Raw genomic sequence first — 13,648 nt, 5'->3', positions numbered from 1 at the left:
AGTTGATAATTTACCACACTGGCTGTTGCCAAAGCACAACTAGGAAGCCACCAGCTGTGTGTGAACGGAAGTTTTACAGTCATGCCGTTCCCTGATAGGAAGTTTCTGAGAAAGCTTTGTATTTTCTTCAGTTGTTAACTGTCAGAATTCTGTGGTCCAGCATTCTAGTCTTCTCATAAATAACCAGGAATAATACGTAAAGCATTGGTATTCTTTGGAGAGACATGGAGAGAGGGAACTTGGAACTAATATAGTGTAGTAATACTTACATTACTTAGCTACTGGCTTGTGCTATTTCAGCAACACTAAATAGCCCTAAAGCCAGCTTAACCAGCATCCTGAGGATTCCCCCTGCACTAAGGAATTCAGTAGTGCTGTAGAGCAGAGGTTCTCAAACTGTGGTCTGCGGACCACCAGTGGTCTGCGAGCTCCATTCAGGTGGTCCATGGATATTTCCCTCTAAGGTGCGCGCCTGGGTGGTTGCACACGAGAGAATGAAGGGCCACTCACCTAATTAATGGAGCCGCGCAGGGCTAGATCCTGGAGAAGACACAAACGTAAGGTGAGGTGGTGGCCTTGAGGGGAATAGGGATAGGTGGGAGGGGGCAGTGGGGTGAGAAGAGGGGGTGGGGGGAATTTGGGAAGTGTAGGGCTGGGGTGGCCAGAGAAAGAGGTGACTTTCACCAACTCCAGGGCTGTGGCTGCCGGAGAGTGACGGCCTCCTTCCCAGCCTCAGCTCTGTGGCCGCTGTGGCGGGGGGAGACACCCCCCTCCTTCCCAGCCCCAGCTCAGGAGCTGCCACGGCCTGGGACAGAGGGCACATCCATCGCATTAGAAAGGTAAAACTACTGAAATGAAAATATGAGTTGTGTGCTTTTATTTGTAAAACAAAAAACCTTAATTATTATTAAGCTTTTAAAAAATATATATATAGTGCTTTTATCCAAAGCGCTTTACAGTATTAGCTAACGGTACAAACAACATTTGGAAAGATCATTTAGTGATCCACTGAGAGCCTCAGCAATTTTCAAGTGGTCTGCGGAAAAAAACAGTTTGAGAGCCACTGCTGTAGAGCTATCTACACTAGACGCTGGCTGGCCCCCCATGTAAGGGGCTGGCCCAGCTGTCAGAATGGCCATTTGGGGGCAATGAGCATCCAGCGTCAGTTAGCATGCCTGAGACTCCCCTACATTGTACCAATCTGACTCCAGTTCAGACAGATGGAAGGACCCGGCCTCAAGGCTCTGAACTAGATTTAGGGCCCAATCCTGAGCAACCTCCATGCTCAAAGAAGTCAGTGGAAGTCAAGGATGCTCAAATCTCCTAGGCAACCATGCAGAACAGGCTCCTTAATCTCTGTTTATAACTCACATATATACATTACCAGATATGCACAACATAGTGTATTCTATTCCTAATGTAAATCTTTGCAAGGGGAAGGATTAACCAATTTTTAAGATGTCTCACCCTTTAACTCTGTTTTCCTGCAAGGTCCCCACTGCTATAGCTCAGGCAGTTTGAGACATCTTGAACTTTGCAGACAGGTTTCACAGCTTCCTTTCACATTTGCTAAGCTTAATTTCCAGGAAAATTAAAATATTCCTGCATTCTTTGAGTACAAATTGAAAAATCTATTATAAAACAGTTTAGAAAACCCAGAAACTGATGACCTGGTCAGTCCTTTAGGGATTAGTGTTCTGCACTGCTGCACTAGAGACCCAGGTTTGAGTCCCAGCCCTGCTCTCCCTCATTTATGCTGGTAGGGACTGGGAGTTTTTCTTCGACAGGAGTATGCTCTGCCCCAAGGGAAGGTGTGTGTCACATTACTCAAGAGCACCTCCTCTGGCCAGTTAAGGGATGGCACTGAATGAACTCTGAAGGGATTGCCCAGGCATCCTCATCCTGAAGGCTGGTGATGTAAAGCACAGCAGGGGTGGTGCAAGACACTCCATACTTCCACCACTAGTTTGGAAATTTAAGATAAGGAAGTTACCAAATTCACAGGGTTTTTGTGATGATTAATTCACCAAAGGTATAGGACTCTGAGATCCCTGGATGACACACTGTACACATACAAGACATTATTGTAATATATCACCTACTCTGCCTCATGTGGCCAATGAGTCAGTCCTGAATGGATTTAATTGCTATAATCCCAGCAGGCTATCAGTTATACAGATTTATGTAATGTCAGACCTCAGACTGACTGGGACAGAAAAAGGATGTTACAGACAGCATAGAACTACACTTAAACCCAGTCTGGGGCACACACAGGAATCACACTGATTTAACTAATTGGATATCTAAATCAATTTTGCTGAATCGGTGCAGTCCCTTGTGTGGACACTCATTAAATTGGTTTAAGGGTGGTTAATATCAAGTGAAGGTAATTCAATGTAAGGCACTCTGAGGGTATGTCTACACTGCACATTCTCTTATGGTGACGTGTAGAGTACATGCACTGCACGCCCCGCCAGCAGGGGTATAAATGGAAGTGTAGATGGTGAGGCACTGCTTAGCTGCATACAGACATGCCAGAACCTTAGGGTACATATCCTACATGTCTTTTGCCATGCCCAAGCAGTGCATCCCCCATTTACACTGCTATTTTTAGGATTGTAATGTCCCGCTTCCTCCATGCTGACATAGCCTTTCCCTGCTCCCTCCCCCTTTCAGAGCCTTTCACTGCTGCTTGTAGCTACACATCAGTGTAGATGCAGCCTGCTTTTCACTGAAGTGTGTAGCTACACATACCCTACATGCAGCCGCCAGTGTAGACAAGGCCTTAAACCGATTTAAGGAGTACCCACACAAGTGAATTGCACTGATGATTTTAGAAACCCATTTAGTTAATTTTTGTGTGTAGCCAAGCCCTTATTATTGTAGATTTTCATTTTAATCCTCCCTCCATCCTCCATCAAAGGGCTGCTTTATAATGATTAGTACTCTTGAGACTCCTATTCTTTTCTCTGCCAATACACGTAAATCATGAGCTGGAAGTCAGCTCAGTTAAAAAAAAAATACTCAGGCTGGGGTCACTTCAGGTAAAAACTACCAGATATGCATTGATTTCCCTTCCCTGAGCAATAACAAAAACAAAGTTAGCCATTCACCAGGAAACTGCATCGCCTGCCAGACGCACACTATGTGTTAGCCATGGCAAGATGTAAACAGAACAGTTTTTATGCTCCAGCACAGCACAAGGTGACATGTCACATGACTGAATGCAAGTGTCTGACCTTTTGATGGGCTTCCTCCACTGTTAGAAGGACTTGCAAAGGAAACCATAGGCTTGCTTGACTACAATTTGCTATTTGTTTTTTCCCTTGTTTACATTAACTCTAAGAGATGTTACTAGGAAATACCATGATATTCATAAGCCTGAGCCAAAAAATAAAAATCTACCCCTCGTTCCAAAATGAACTCATTCCCCTCTATTCCTCTGTATTAGGAAACCAATTTGAAATGAGGCTTTAAAACATAGTTTCCATAAACACAGGTCCCAATTAAGGAAAGAACTTAAAGTATAAAATGGGACTATTCTTATACTTAAAGTTAGACATGTATTTAAAGCATCTTCTTGGACTGGGACTTCAGTTGTGCAGGCCAGATTGAATGGCGCACCACACTGCTCACACAGAAACCGACTGAAGATTAACCAGAGCCTGAGCCACCTAATTCTGACACTTATTTTAACCAAAAGTGTTACCAAAGTTTAACAAGTCACAGTTGGTTCTCTCCTGCTGGCCTCCTCCTCATTCCCACCACTGGGTGCCTTCAACAGCTTCCTCTCCCCTTCTGCAGCATCCTCGGTATATTTCAACACCATGCCAATAAGGTTTAAATAAAAACAAAATTAATATGATACATAATACAAACTAAATAGCTCTGGGAAAATTAACAGAATTAAATAGAGTGTTTTCAAAGATCATTTTAATGCCTTTTTTGGGTACAGTCATAGCAGAATATTGACCTAGGGCCCAAGCCTACTCAGTGCTGAATGCTTTCACCTCCCACTGGCATCAAAGGGAGTTGTGTATGTTCAGCATCTGCCAGGGCTGCACCCAGAATGAAGCAATGTTCTGATGACGCGTATACAAGTGTCATGAGTAGAGATGGGCTAAAGTTACAAAGATTAACATGCATCCGACGAAGTGGGTATTCACTCACGAAAGCTCATGCTCCAATACGTCTGTTAGTCTATAAGGTGCCACAGGACTCTTTGCTGCTTTTACACGGCTATCCCTCTGATAAAGATTGGTCTGTGGCGGGACTTAGCCAACGTTCAGGAATGTTGGAATCTTTTGGGTTCAACAACAATAATGCTTAGCATTTATGTGGTGCTTCGCAGGTCAAAGACAATGACTGAGTCATTCTCAAACCATCCCTGGGAGCAGTGGTGCACATAAGCCGGTACAGTCAGGTACACCGTACCATTAAGACATTTATTGCTGGTACGCCATACCAGAAAGACACGTTTTCAAGAATTAATTGTAGAGCCCTGCACAGATACAAATTTATACCTACAGATGCGTATATCTGCAGATAGAAATCCGTATCCACTGAACCGCAGGGCTCTCCAGAAACTGGAGCTGCAAAAGGAGCAGAATGTGGGGCCGCAACTCCCAGGAGCCAGTGCCCCATGCCTCCAGCTCCTCCGGCATGGCTGTATCTCCCCCAAAACCTCCATGCAGCTGCGACTCCTGTCTGGGATCTGTAAAGCCCCACCGGAGAACAGGACTGGGGGCGAGGCTCGGGGCGGGGCGCCTGGGAATGGAGGCCCCACGTTCTGCTCCTTTCGCCACTGCAGTTCCTGGAAGAGTCTCATGGTTCCAAAGATACTGATTTATTTCTGTGGAAATCCGCACCCATAGGTATACATTTGTATCTGAGCAGGGCTCTAGTCACAGAACATTTTTTGTGAGGGGTAGGGTGGGATTGAGGCATTGCTACCATACCGCTAAGAGTTAAAATCTATTTGCACCACTGCCTGGGAGGTAGGTAAAGTAATAGTGTCCCCATTTTACTTTTAACAAAATCCATACACATGTAGAAACTGACGCAGAGAGGTGAAGTGACTTGCCCAAGGCTACATAGCAAGTCAGTGGCATTTCTGGGAAGCAGCTGCAGGAGCTTCATGAGATCTTTAGATCAGAAGAGCACAAAGCCAAATAGGTGGTAGCCATAATTATCACCCATTGACTTCAGTGGGAGAAGGAATGAGTCCTTGGACAGCATTAATGAACTAAGACTCAGAAGTAGGCTAGCCCAATATAGCAAGAGGGCTACTGCACTGTGGTAGCACTCTATTCACTATCCCTACCTGCAGAGGTTGAGTATGCTGCCTCCACAGTGCTTCCTCTCGTATATAAAAAGTGGGCCAGTCGAAGTGCCCAGATCCCGACTGTACATTTGTGGACCTTCAGTAGGCCATGCACAGTGGTGACTGGTGTGTTGCCATCTGGTGTAAAAAACAAATCAAAATGCTCAGGCTTGAAATTCTTCTGTACCTGGGAGTGCGTACATTAATTTCACTTACCCAAACAGGCTATCTTACATGTATCGCACATTAAATCGATGTCACTAAGGAAAAGATAAGGCTGTATATGGCAAAACATTCTGTAGACTTTGAACTTAAATTGCCACTGTGCACCACTTAACCATGGAATCTACTAAAGCTCATTTGAAATACTGTATTGGATTAAACACAATTCACCCACTGTACTTTTCCATTAACTTTAGAATCATTAGAGAGGCCCACAGCCATCTAGAAGAAAACTTTTCTAGGCTTAATTCCAATGTATTTTTTTAAAGAATCTCTGAAGAAAAAGAGTTGGAGATGCCTAATACGCCTTTTCCTTGCCCACACTCAGAAATTTTAGAGTTGCTTAGAGTGGAAGGTATTGACCTTGTGGCTAAATGCTCCTTAGAGGTCAATTCAGAGAGCTTGAATCAGTTACTAAGATTGCATAAGGGCAAGTTACTGTCTAGTAAATTAAATGAGTTGGACATTCCCACATTCTACTCTATGGGTGATGTTACATAGATTTTCTGAATTTACTGGACCAAATTCATCCTTAGTGTAACATCACTGATGCCAGTGAAGTTAGACCAGTGGTGAACTAATCCACCAGTCACTCACAGTCTGTATATATCAGATTTTCCAGATTGTATGAGATTCTCAATTGCTTGATCAAAAAATTGTTTTCTCTGTATGCCATAGGAAGAACCAGGGATATATTCTTCATGTTACAGTATTTCCTTTGAGAGGTCTAATTACTAGAAAGAGGAAGCATAGCCCAGTGGTTAGGCCACTAGCCCAGGACTTGGGAGACAGTGGGTTAATTTCCTGTTCTACCAGACTTCCTGTGTGACCTTGTATAAATTAATCATTTAGGGTCTCTGTGGCTCAGTTCCATATTTGTAAAATGGGGATAATAGCACTTCCTTCCCTCACAGGAGCATTGTGAGAAAAACTGCCTTAAAGACTGTGAGGCAATCAGATACTATGGTAATGTTGGGGGCACAGACCTACTGAAGATAGACAGACTCTGCTAGGGAGGCAGCATGGTCTAATACAGTGGTCCCCAAACTTTTTATGTCATGCCCCCGCCTATCTGTAATAAAATCTGTCCGCACTTCCTGGGAGCTGCGGGTGGGAGCTGGTGCCAGAGCCACGGCAGGGGGCTGGCATGGGAACGGAGCCATGGCTGGGGACCAGGAATGGGAGCAGGCATGGAGTTGCGGCCAGGGCTACGGCTGGGGCTGGAACAGGCCTGGGTGGCAGGGGCGCTGGGACGGGGGAGGGGCGATGGGCCCAGGGGCCCATGGCCTCATCACTTTTAAAAGTGGGAGGGCTATGCCTCCCACTTTTTACCGGCTGTAAGAGCAAACAACAGGGCAGTGGGGGCAGAGAGGAGTGAGCAGAAGGGCGAGGCCTGGTGTGGGGGAAAGCAGCAACGTGGGGGGCAGGGCCCTGGTTCGGGTGCTTGTGGCCATCCCACTTTCAGGGAGCTTCTGCTACTCCCGCTGGGGGGACACCTCCTCTCTGCCCCCATGGGGACTGGCCTGGGCCTCACTGTGTGTCCCCCCTTCGTGGGGCGTGCCCCACAGTTTTGGCACCACTGGTCTGACAGTAACAGTACAGGATTGGGAGTCAGGAGCCTTGGTTCTGTACCTAAGTCCCTACATCTTTCTGTGCTGCAGTTTCCCCATCTATAAAAACGCATGCTTTGAGATCCCCGGCTGTAAAAGCACTATGTAAGTGCAAATTATTGGCATTAGAAATATATGCTCATATTTTCAGAAATGTGAACATATAATTTGCCTGAACAACAACAATTGCATGCAAAATCTTAAGAACTGCATTAGCCTTGCATGTGAATAATTACACACACACAAAAGAAATCATTCTCACAATTTTAGACGCGAGATTGAGGCCCTTTGAAAATTTGGGCTAACAGGTCTCTGGGTTACTAAATGGAGACATATGCTTGTACATATTTGCACTACTAGTACTGTGTGGTAATGGTATTGAGTGATTAAAGATAGAAGCCAGTCAAAACATGACATCAGATGCACACAGGCTTGTACAAAACACAATAGAAGAAAAATTTCAAGTGCAAGGGTGCCTGCCTACAAAATTGTATCTTATATGTCAATAAGTGATTGACATTTGTGTGCTTTACACAACTTGCTCTGCTAGTCACACTTTTCCCGAGTTGCTATAGTAACTACTTACTTGCCTGCCTTGCCATAGTAACTGTTGTTATCTCCTAGTACCTGTGTGACCTCTGATTTACAGAACAATTTTTAAAGGAACAATGAGTACAAATGTCTCATACATTTGTATGTTCTACTCTGTAGAAGAACAACCTGTTTTGTGTAATAACCAGACCTATTTTTTTGTGTTTTTAAAAAACTCTGATTTCAAACCATTGTTTGGTTTTCCTTTAAATTAACTACATTCCCTGTTTTTGGGAAGAAACAAGTTATATGAAAATTTACACAAAGGGTTGAATACAGTTTGATGATCAAGTGAAATGCCATATGGGTAGGGGAGTGGTGAAATAGGATGTCTTGTGTCATATCTGTAGGTCTATATTTTGTTACTTCAGAATGCCACTCTCTCAACAGCGGGTGTTGTGTACTGAGCCCTACTGAAAATTTGGTCTCAGATGGCAAGGTACCTACAACTAATGTTACATTCCCTAAGAGGTGATTAGAAGATCACACAGACATAAACGCTATCCAGTGAAGTAACTATATGTGTATTCTCACAATGTATTGTTGATTTTTTACTCAGGAATGGTATGCTGAAGAGTAACACCCTCTTTTATATTTTCTATTCAAATGACAGCAAAGATAAAAAGCAGGAAGTGACAACCCAGCTGATCTGAAAACAAGTAACACTCAGGGCCCATATATAGCACTTGCCCCCTCCAATGTTCTCGCAAACATTAGCTATGGTACTCAGACACAATGTTTGAGAAGTGGTCATGAATTCTGGCTGCCTCGTATTTTGGATATTGAAGATGTCTCAGGTTGGGTGCTCAGAAATGAAGGCATCCAAGAACAGTGATCCTTTTTGAAAATTTGGGCTTTAATGTCCAGGCTCCATTTCATTCTAGTAGAAGAAAGAGCTGGGAGGTTCTGAATAGCCATGCTGAGTGGTATTGAAAAGTTTTCCCTATTTCAAGTAGCCTCTGGCACAGATATGCGTAGGGATTCACCACGTTTGAAAAATACAGAAATTTGTCCTGATCATTTTCTTAATTGTTCCCAGCCTTTTCAATACGGGTGTGCAGGTCATAGGATTTTTCTGGAGGTTTACATTATCTCATTATTTTGCCATTTTCTTTACCACACCCTGATGTTCTTGGCTGATGTACTGTTTCATTAAATGGAATTATAAAGTTGGGCAGATTGAGAGTGTGGCCTCTAGTACTTTGCTTGCTTGTGAGAATGTTTTCCAAGAAATCTATAGGCCAGATTCCCCTTCTAGAGGAAATACTTCACTGACATAAACCTGGTGGAGGCAGCTTATGCATCAGCCAGCTCTTGCCAGGGGAGGAAAGGGGGGAAGGAGGAGGAGAAGCGTGCTGGAGATCCATTCTTTTATGCCAGTCCTCCACTGGCATAAGTTCCCTTATGTAACCAATATGGTAGCTGCAGGTCTCCTGGTGACACTGCTTGGTGGAGCTGGATAGTGCAGCATTTAGTAGACTAGAATATTGCCTAATGATCTGCAACCACCTCTGTGGAAATTGATGTCTGGCCCACATATCTGCGATGACATAAGCAGTGCCAGCTCTGTTAGTTTTTGTTGCTTGAAAAACAGGTAACAATTTCCGCCTCACAGAGCTTGCAGTCTACAGAGGCAACATGCATTGAGGTGATTGAGCAGTCACTGAACATCCTGAAGCCCTGGCTGACCACTTGTTTACATCCCAAGTCCATTGCACCATGCTTGTACTGTAGAACAAGACAACTTTAGCTTGCTTAAGATCATACATTCTTCTTCTCTGCAAGGCTGTATAGAAGTATCTATACATTTCATGGGAAGAGATCAGCCTGCACAGGAATTCTACACTACTTTTAGAGGCATAATTCATGGAGTCCTTGCTCTTAGATGCTGCCATTTCATTGGTGTTATTTGTTTGGAACAGGCATGTGCATTCCTTCTGCAGAAGTTTCTGGTAGTTCTCATTGCAGTGGCTCTTTGGACATGACAAAGAAAAAACCTGTCTTCGGATACCTCACTCAAGAGATTGGGGCCCCACCAGAGAGGGGAAAATAGGAAAAGAAACAGGAACTTCTTTGTGAAACAAAATCACCACAGAACTGAGAGAAGAAGTGAAATTAAGGTAAAAATGGCTGCTTTTAGGAAAGTTTGTAAACATGCTGCTCTTGTAGCTTAGCAGTTCCCAAACTGTGGTCAATGGAGAGCTGGCTGGATAGATTGTGCTGGTTTCAACTCCTTGTTTCCAGCTGCTAAACTGCATTGAACATCAGCTAAAAATCACATTAAATATTTCCCTGTCACTTTTCCATACAGAGGGTAGGAGTCAATGAGGGGCTGTCTTGATTAAAATGTAGTCCATACTAGGAAAAGTTTTGAGAATGCTAGAGCTGAGTGCTCTGACTCTCGCTGCTAGTAAAACATTGCATGAATGCAGCTGCAACCTTAGAATGCCTGCAATTATTAACATAGTAAGTCAGATACTTGTCTCAGCATGGAATAAAATAACACCTGGACTATTACTCTGTGTACCTGAGAGTTCAGAAGCAGAAACAAGCATATTTGTAAAGGCAGCAGGAGAGAAATACACAGATAAAAAAATCAATAATGGCAAAATTCACTATTGTGTATTAAAACTGTGTATTGAAATTTCTCTAAAGCACATGTGCTGCCATAGTAACAGTGGGCCAGATTTACAAAAGGAAAATAAGAACATAACATAAGAATGTAAGTGTGATGCTGGAAGATCATGCCAAGGCCCCTAGGTCTCAGCTGAACACTGACACATACATAGCTGGAACCTGTGTGTTAGCATTGTTCAAATAGGTATTAGAGTTACAGGTATTAGAGTGTTATAGCTAGACTTTATGAAATGCTTATAAATTGCTGCATGCAGTAAATCTCACTTATAATACCTGTATCCCATGTTATGGAGCAGTATTTCAGTGTTTGCTCTGTAACTGTAAATCACCAGACAGGAGGGAAGCATTAACAAGTGTGAAATATTAATTTCCAATAGGAAGTGTTATCTTTTGCCTAACAAAAGAAGGTCCGCAGAAAACAAACCATTGTGGAACATCAGAAGAGAAAAGCTTTGTGGATTGCTCCCTCTCCCCTACTCCATGAAGAGGAGATGTGCACCTGAATTCCTCTCAACAGCTGAATTTACAACTAGAAGCAGAAGGGGGAAAGGAATCAAAACCCCTAACAACAAGGAACTGTATCGTTTATGCTGCTTGGACTCTGAAGGGAAAGGATTATTAACAAAAGCAAAAGATAAGCAAAAAATCCCCAGTGCTTAGCCTGGGTTAGCCCTAAAGGACATCTAGAGCTTGCCTGTTATAGAAGCTTCTATTGCCTTTTGAAACTTACGACTATAACTTGTTTGTGTATATTTGACATACCTGCTTTAACCTTGTAAATAAGAGTTATTTCCTCTTCCTAGGTAATAAATCTTTAGTTTATTATAGGATTGGCTACAAGCATTGTCTTTGGTGTGAGCTGCAAGATGCAATTGGACTTGGGGTAAGTGACTGGTCTTTGAGACTGGGAATAACCTGAATATTGTTGTGATTTTTGGTAAAAGGGACCATTTATCATAGGTTAATGGACCTATGCTCCATGAATTTGTCTAATTTTTTTTAACCTAATTATATTTTTGGCCTTCACAAATATCCCCTGACACTGAGTTCCACAGGTTGACTGTGCATTGTGTGAAGTAGTACTTCCTTTTGTTTCTTTTAAACCTGCTGCCTATTAATTTCAGTGGGTGAGCCCTGATCTTTGTGTTATGTGAAAAGGTAAACAAACACTTCCCTATTCACTTTCTCCACACCATTCATGCTTTTATAGATCTCTATCATGTCCCCCCTTAGTTGTGTCTTTTCAAAGCTGAACAATTCCAGTCTTTTTAATCTCTCCTCCTATGGAAGCTGTTCCATACCTCTAATCAGTTTTGTTGCCCTTCTCTGTACCTTTTCCAATTCTAATATATCTTTTTTTAGATGGGGTGACCAGAACTGCATGCGGTATTCAAGGTGTGAGAGTACCCTGCATTTTTATAGTGGTGTTATGATATTTTTGTCTTATTCTCTTTCCTACTAGTTCCTAACATTCTGTTAGCTTTTTTGATTGCCGCTGCACGTTGAGCAGATATTTTCAGAGATCTATCCACAATGATGCCAAGATCTCTTTCTTGAGTGAATCTATTGTGAAAACTTGAACTATATATTTAAAGTTACTTAGGAAATTAGATGAAAGCCATAATATACCCCACAACTTCCATAAGAGAAAATCTTAATCTGTCCCCATAATATAGAGAGTAACATGTCTCCTCACAGAAATGTAATGAATATACATCATCTCTTGATAGACTGGCAGATGTAATGCAGATCCTTATATCACAGGCTTGGTAACCTTCTCATCCTTTGGGTAATATTTTGCATCTATTGCCCTCAGAACTAGGCAGTATTATATTCCTTGACCAAAGCTATGTTAAGGTGGAGTTAAGGTTTAGAATACATGCAAGTAACCCAGGAGTAAAAGACATTACAGGGATGTTGTAATTATCTAAAAACTGAAGCACTATACAACACAGGAATATTAGAATTCTTTTAAGTTTGACCTGAAATCTGAATATTTCATGGTAGGGTGCAATGGGTTGCTCTTCTCACCTCTGGATGGCATCTCCTTGTGGCTCATCTGGAGAATTAGGCTAATACCCCTTCCGTCAGTTTCTCCTCTGCGGCCCCTCTCTTTTCCTCAGGAGGTGCACTGTCCGCTTTGTGACTCAGCCCCCTGGTTCGGTAACTATCGTGGTTTCCCCTTCCAGGGAAGAGTGTATCACAACAAGGTTCCTACTCTCCAGCAGTCTCAGGCAGTCTTCTGCTTCACTGCCTCTTAAGGCTTGTCTACACCAGTGCTTCTCAACAGGGGCAGCTCTAGCAAATTCACCGCCCCAAGCACGGCGGCACGCCGCAGGGGGCGCTCTGGCAGTTGCCGGTCCCATGGCTCCGGTGGACCTCCTGCAGACGGGCCTGCAGAGGGTCCACTGGTCCCGCGGCTCCGGCGGAGCATCCGCAGGCACGCCTGTGGGAGGTCCACCTGAGCCGCGGGATCAGCAGACCCTCCGCAGGCGTGCCTGTGGGAGGTCCACCGGAGCCGCCTGCCGCTTCTCAAAGTCGGGCCACCGCTTGCGCAGAGAAAGCCCCTAGCGGTCCGGGCCGGTTTGTTTACCTGCCGCATCTGCAGGTTTGGCCAATCGCAGCTCCCACTGGCCGCGGTTCGCCGCTCCAGCCAACAGGGGCTGCGGGAAGCAGCGCAGGCCAAGGGATGTGCTGGCCACCCTTCCTGCAGCCTGGAGCGGCAAACCGCGGCCAGTGAGAGCAGCCGCGATTGGCCGAACCTGCCGACGCAGCAGGTAAACAAACTGGCCCAGACCGCCAGGGGCTTTCCCTGCACAAACGGCGGACCGGCTTTGAGAAGCACTGGTCTACACTACAAAATTAAGTCGACTTTATTTATTTCGACCTGGAGCCTCTGAATTAATTAAGTCGATTGTGCATGGCCACACCATGCTCATCGTCTCGATGGTGTGCGTCCTCACTAGCAGTGCCTGCATTGATGCACAAAGCAGTGTGTAGTAAGATGAGGCCCTGAAACATAAACTCTTGTGTCAGAGGCCAAGTCTGAGGCCTGAAGCCTGAATCAAAGTATTTTCAGGCATTGCTAAGCAAAAGCTGAGCTGTGAGCCAGAGGCAAGCCCCTCTCACAGAAGTTGGCGAGAAGAGGGTTGCTAGAAGCGTGCATCTTAAAGACAGAGTCAAAAGGACAGCATGATGGATAGATCTGTTTGAAACAGCATGATCAAAGGAGGAGACAACTCCCAATGAGTCAAGGGGTTGTACT

The 13,648-nt window shown here is 44.1% G+C and overlaps 1 long non-coding RNA gene across 1 annotated transcript; it reads left to right on the top strand.

Annotated features, from left to right (window-relative positions):
* Positions 1 to 233: 233 nt before the first annotated feature.
* On the top strand, positions 234 to 11,069 carry LOC123371552. The gene is made up of 3 exons (XR_006579838.1): positions 234 to 562; positions 9,669 to 9,866; positions 10,761 to 11,069. It is a non-coding gene; the product is annotated as an uncharacterized LOC123371552 (long non-coding RNA).
* The last annotated feature ends 2,579 nt before the right edge of the window (positions 11,070 to 13,648 follow it).

This window comes from Mauremys mutica, chromosome 5, assembly GCF_020497125.1.
Source record: "Mauremys mutica isolate MM-2020 ecotype Southern chromosome 5, ASM2049712v1, whole genome shotgun sequence".
Taxonomy (NCBI): domain Eukaryota; kingdom Metazoa; phylum Chordata; order Testudines; family Geoemydidae; genus Mauremys; species Mauremys mutica.
The sequence above is the reverse complement of the archived record's forward strand: the minus strand, read 5'-3'. Positions and strand labels throughout refer to the sequence as shown.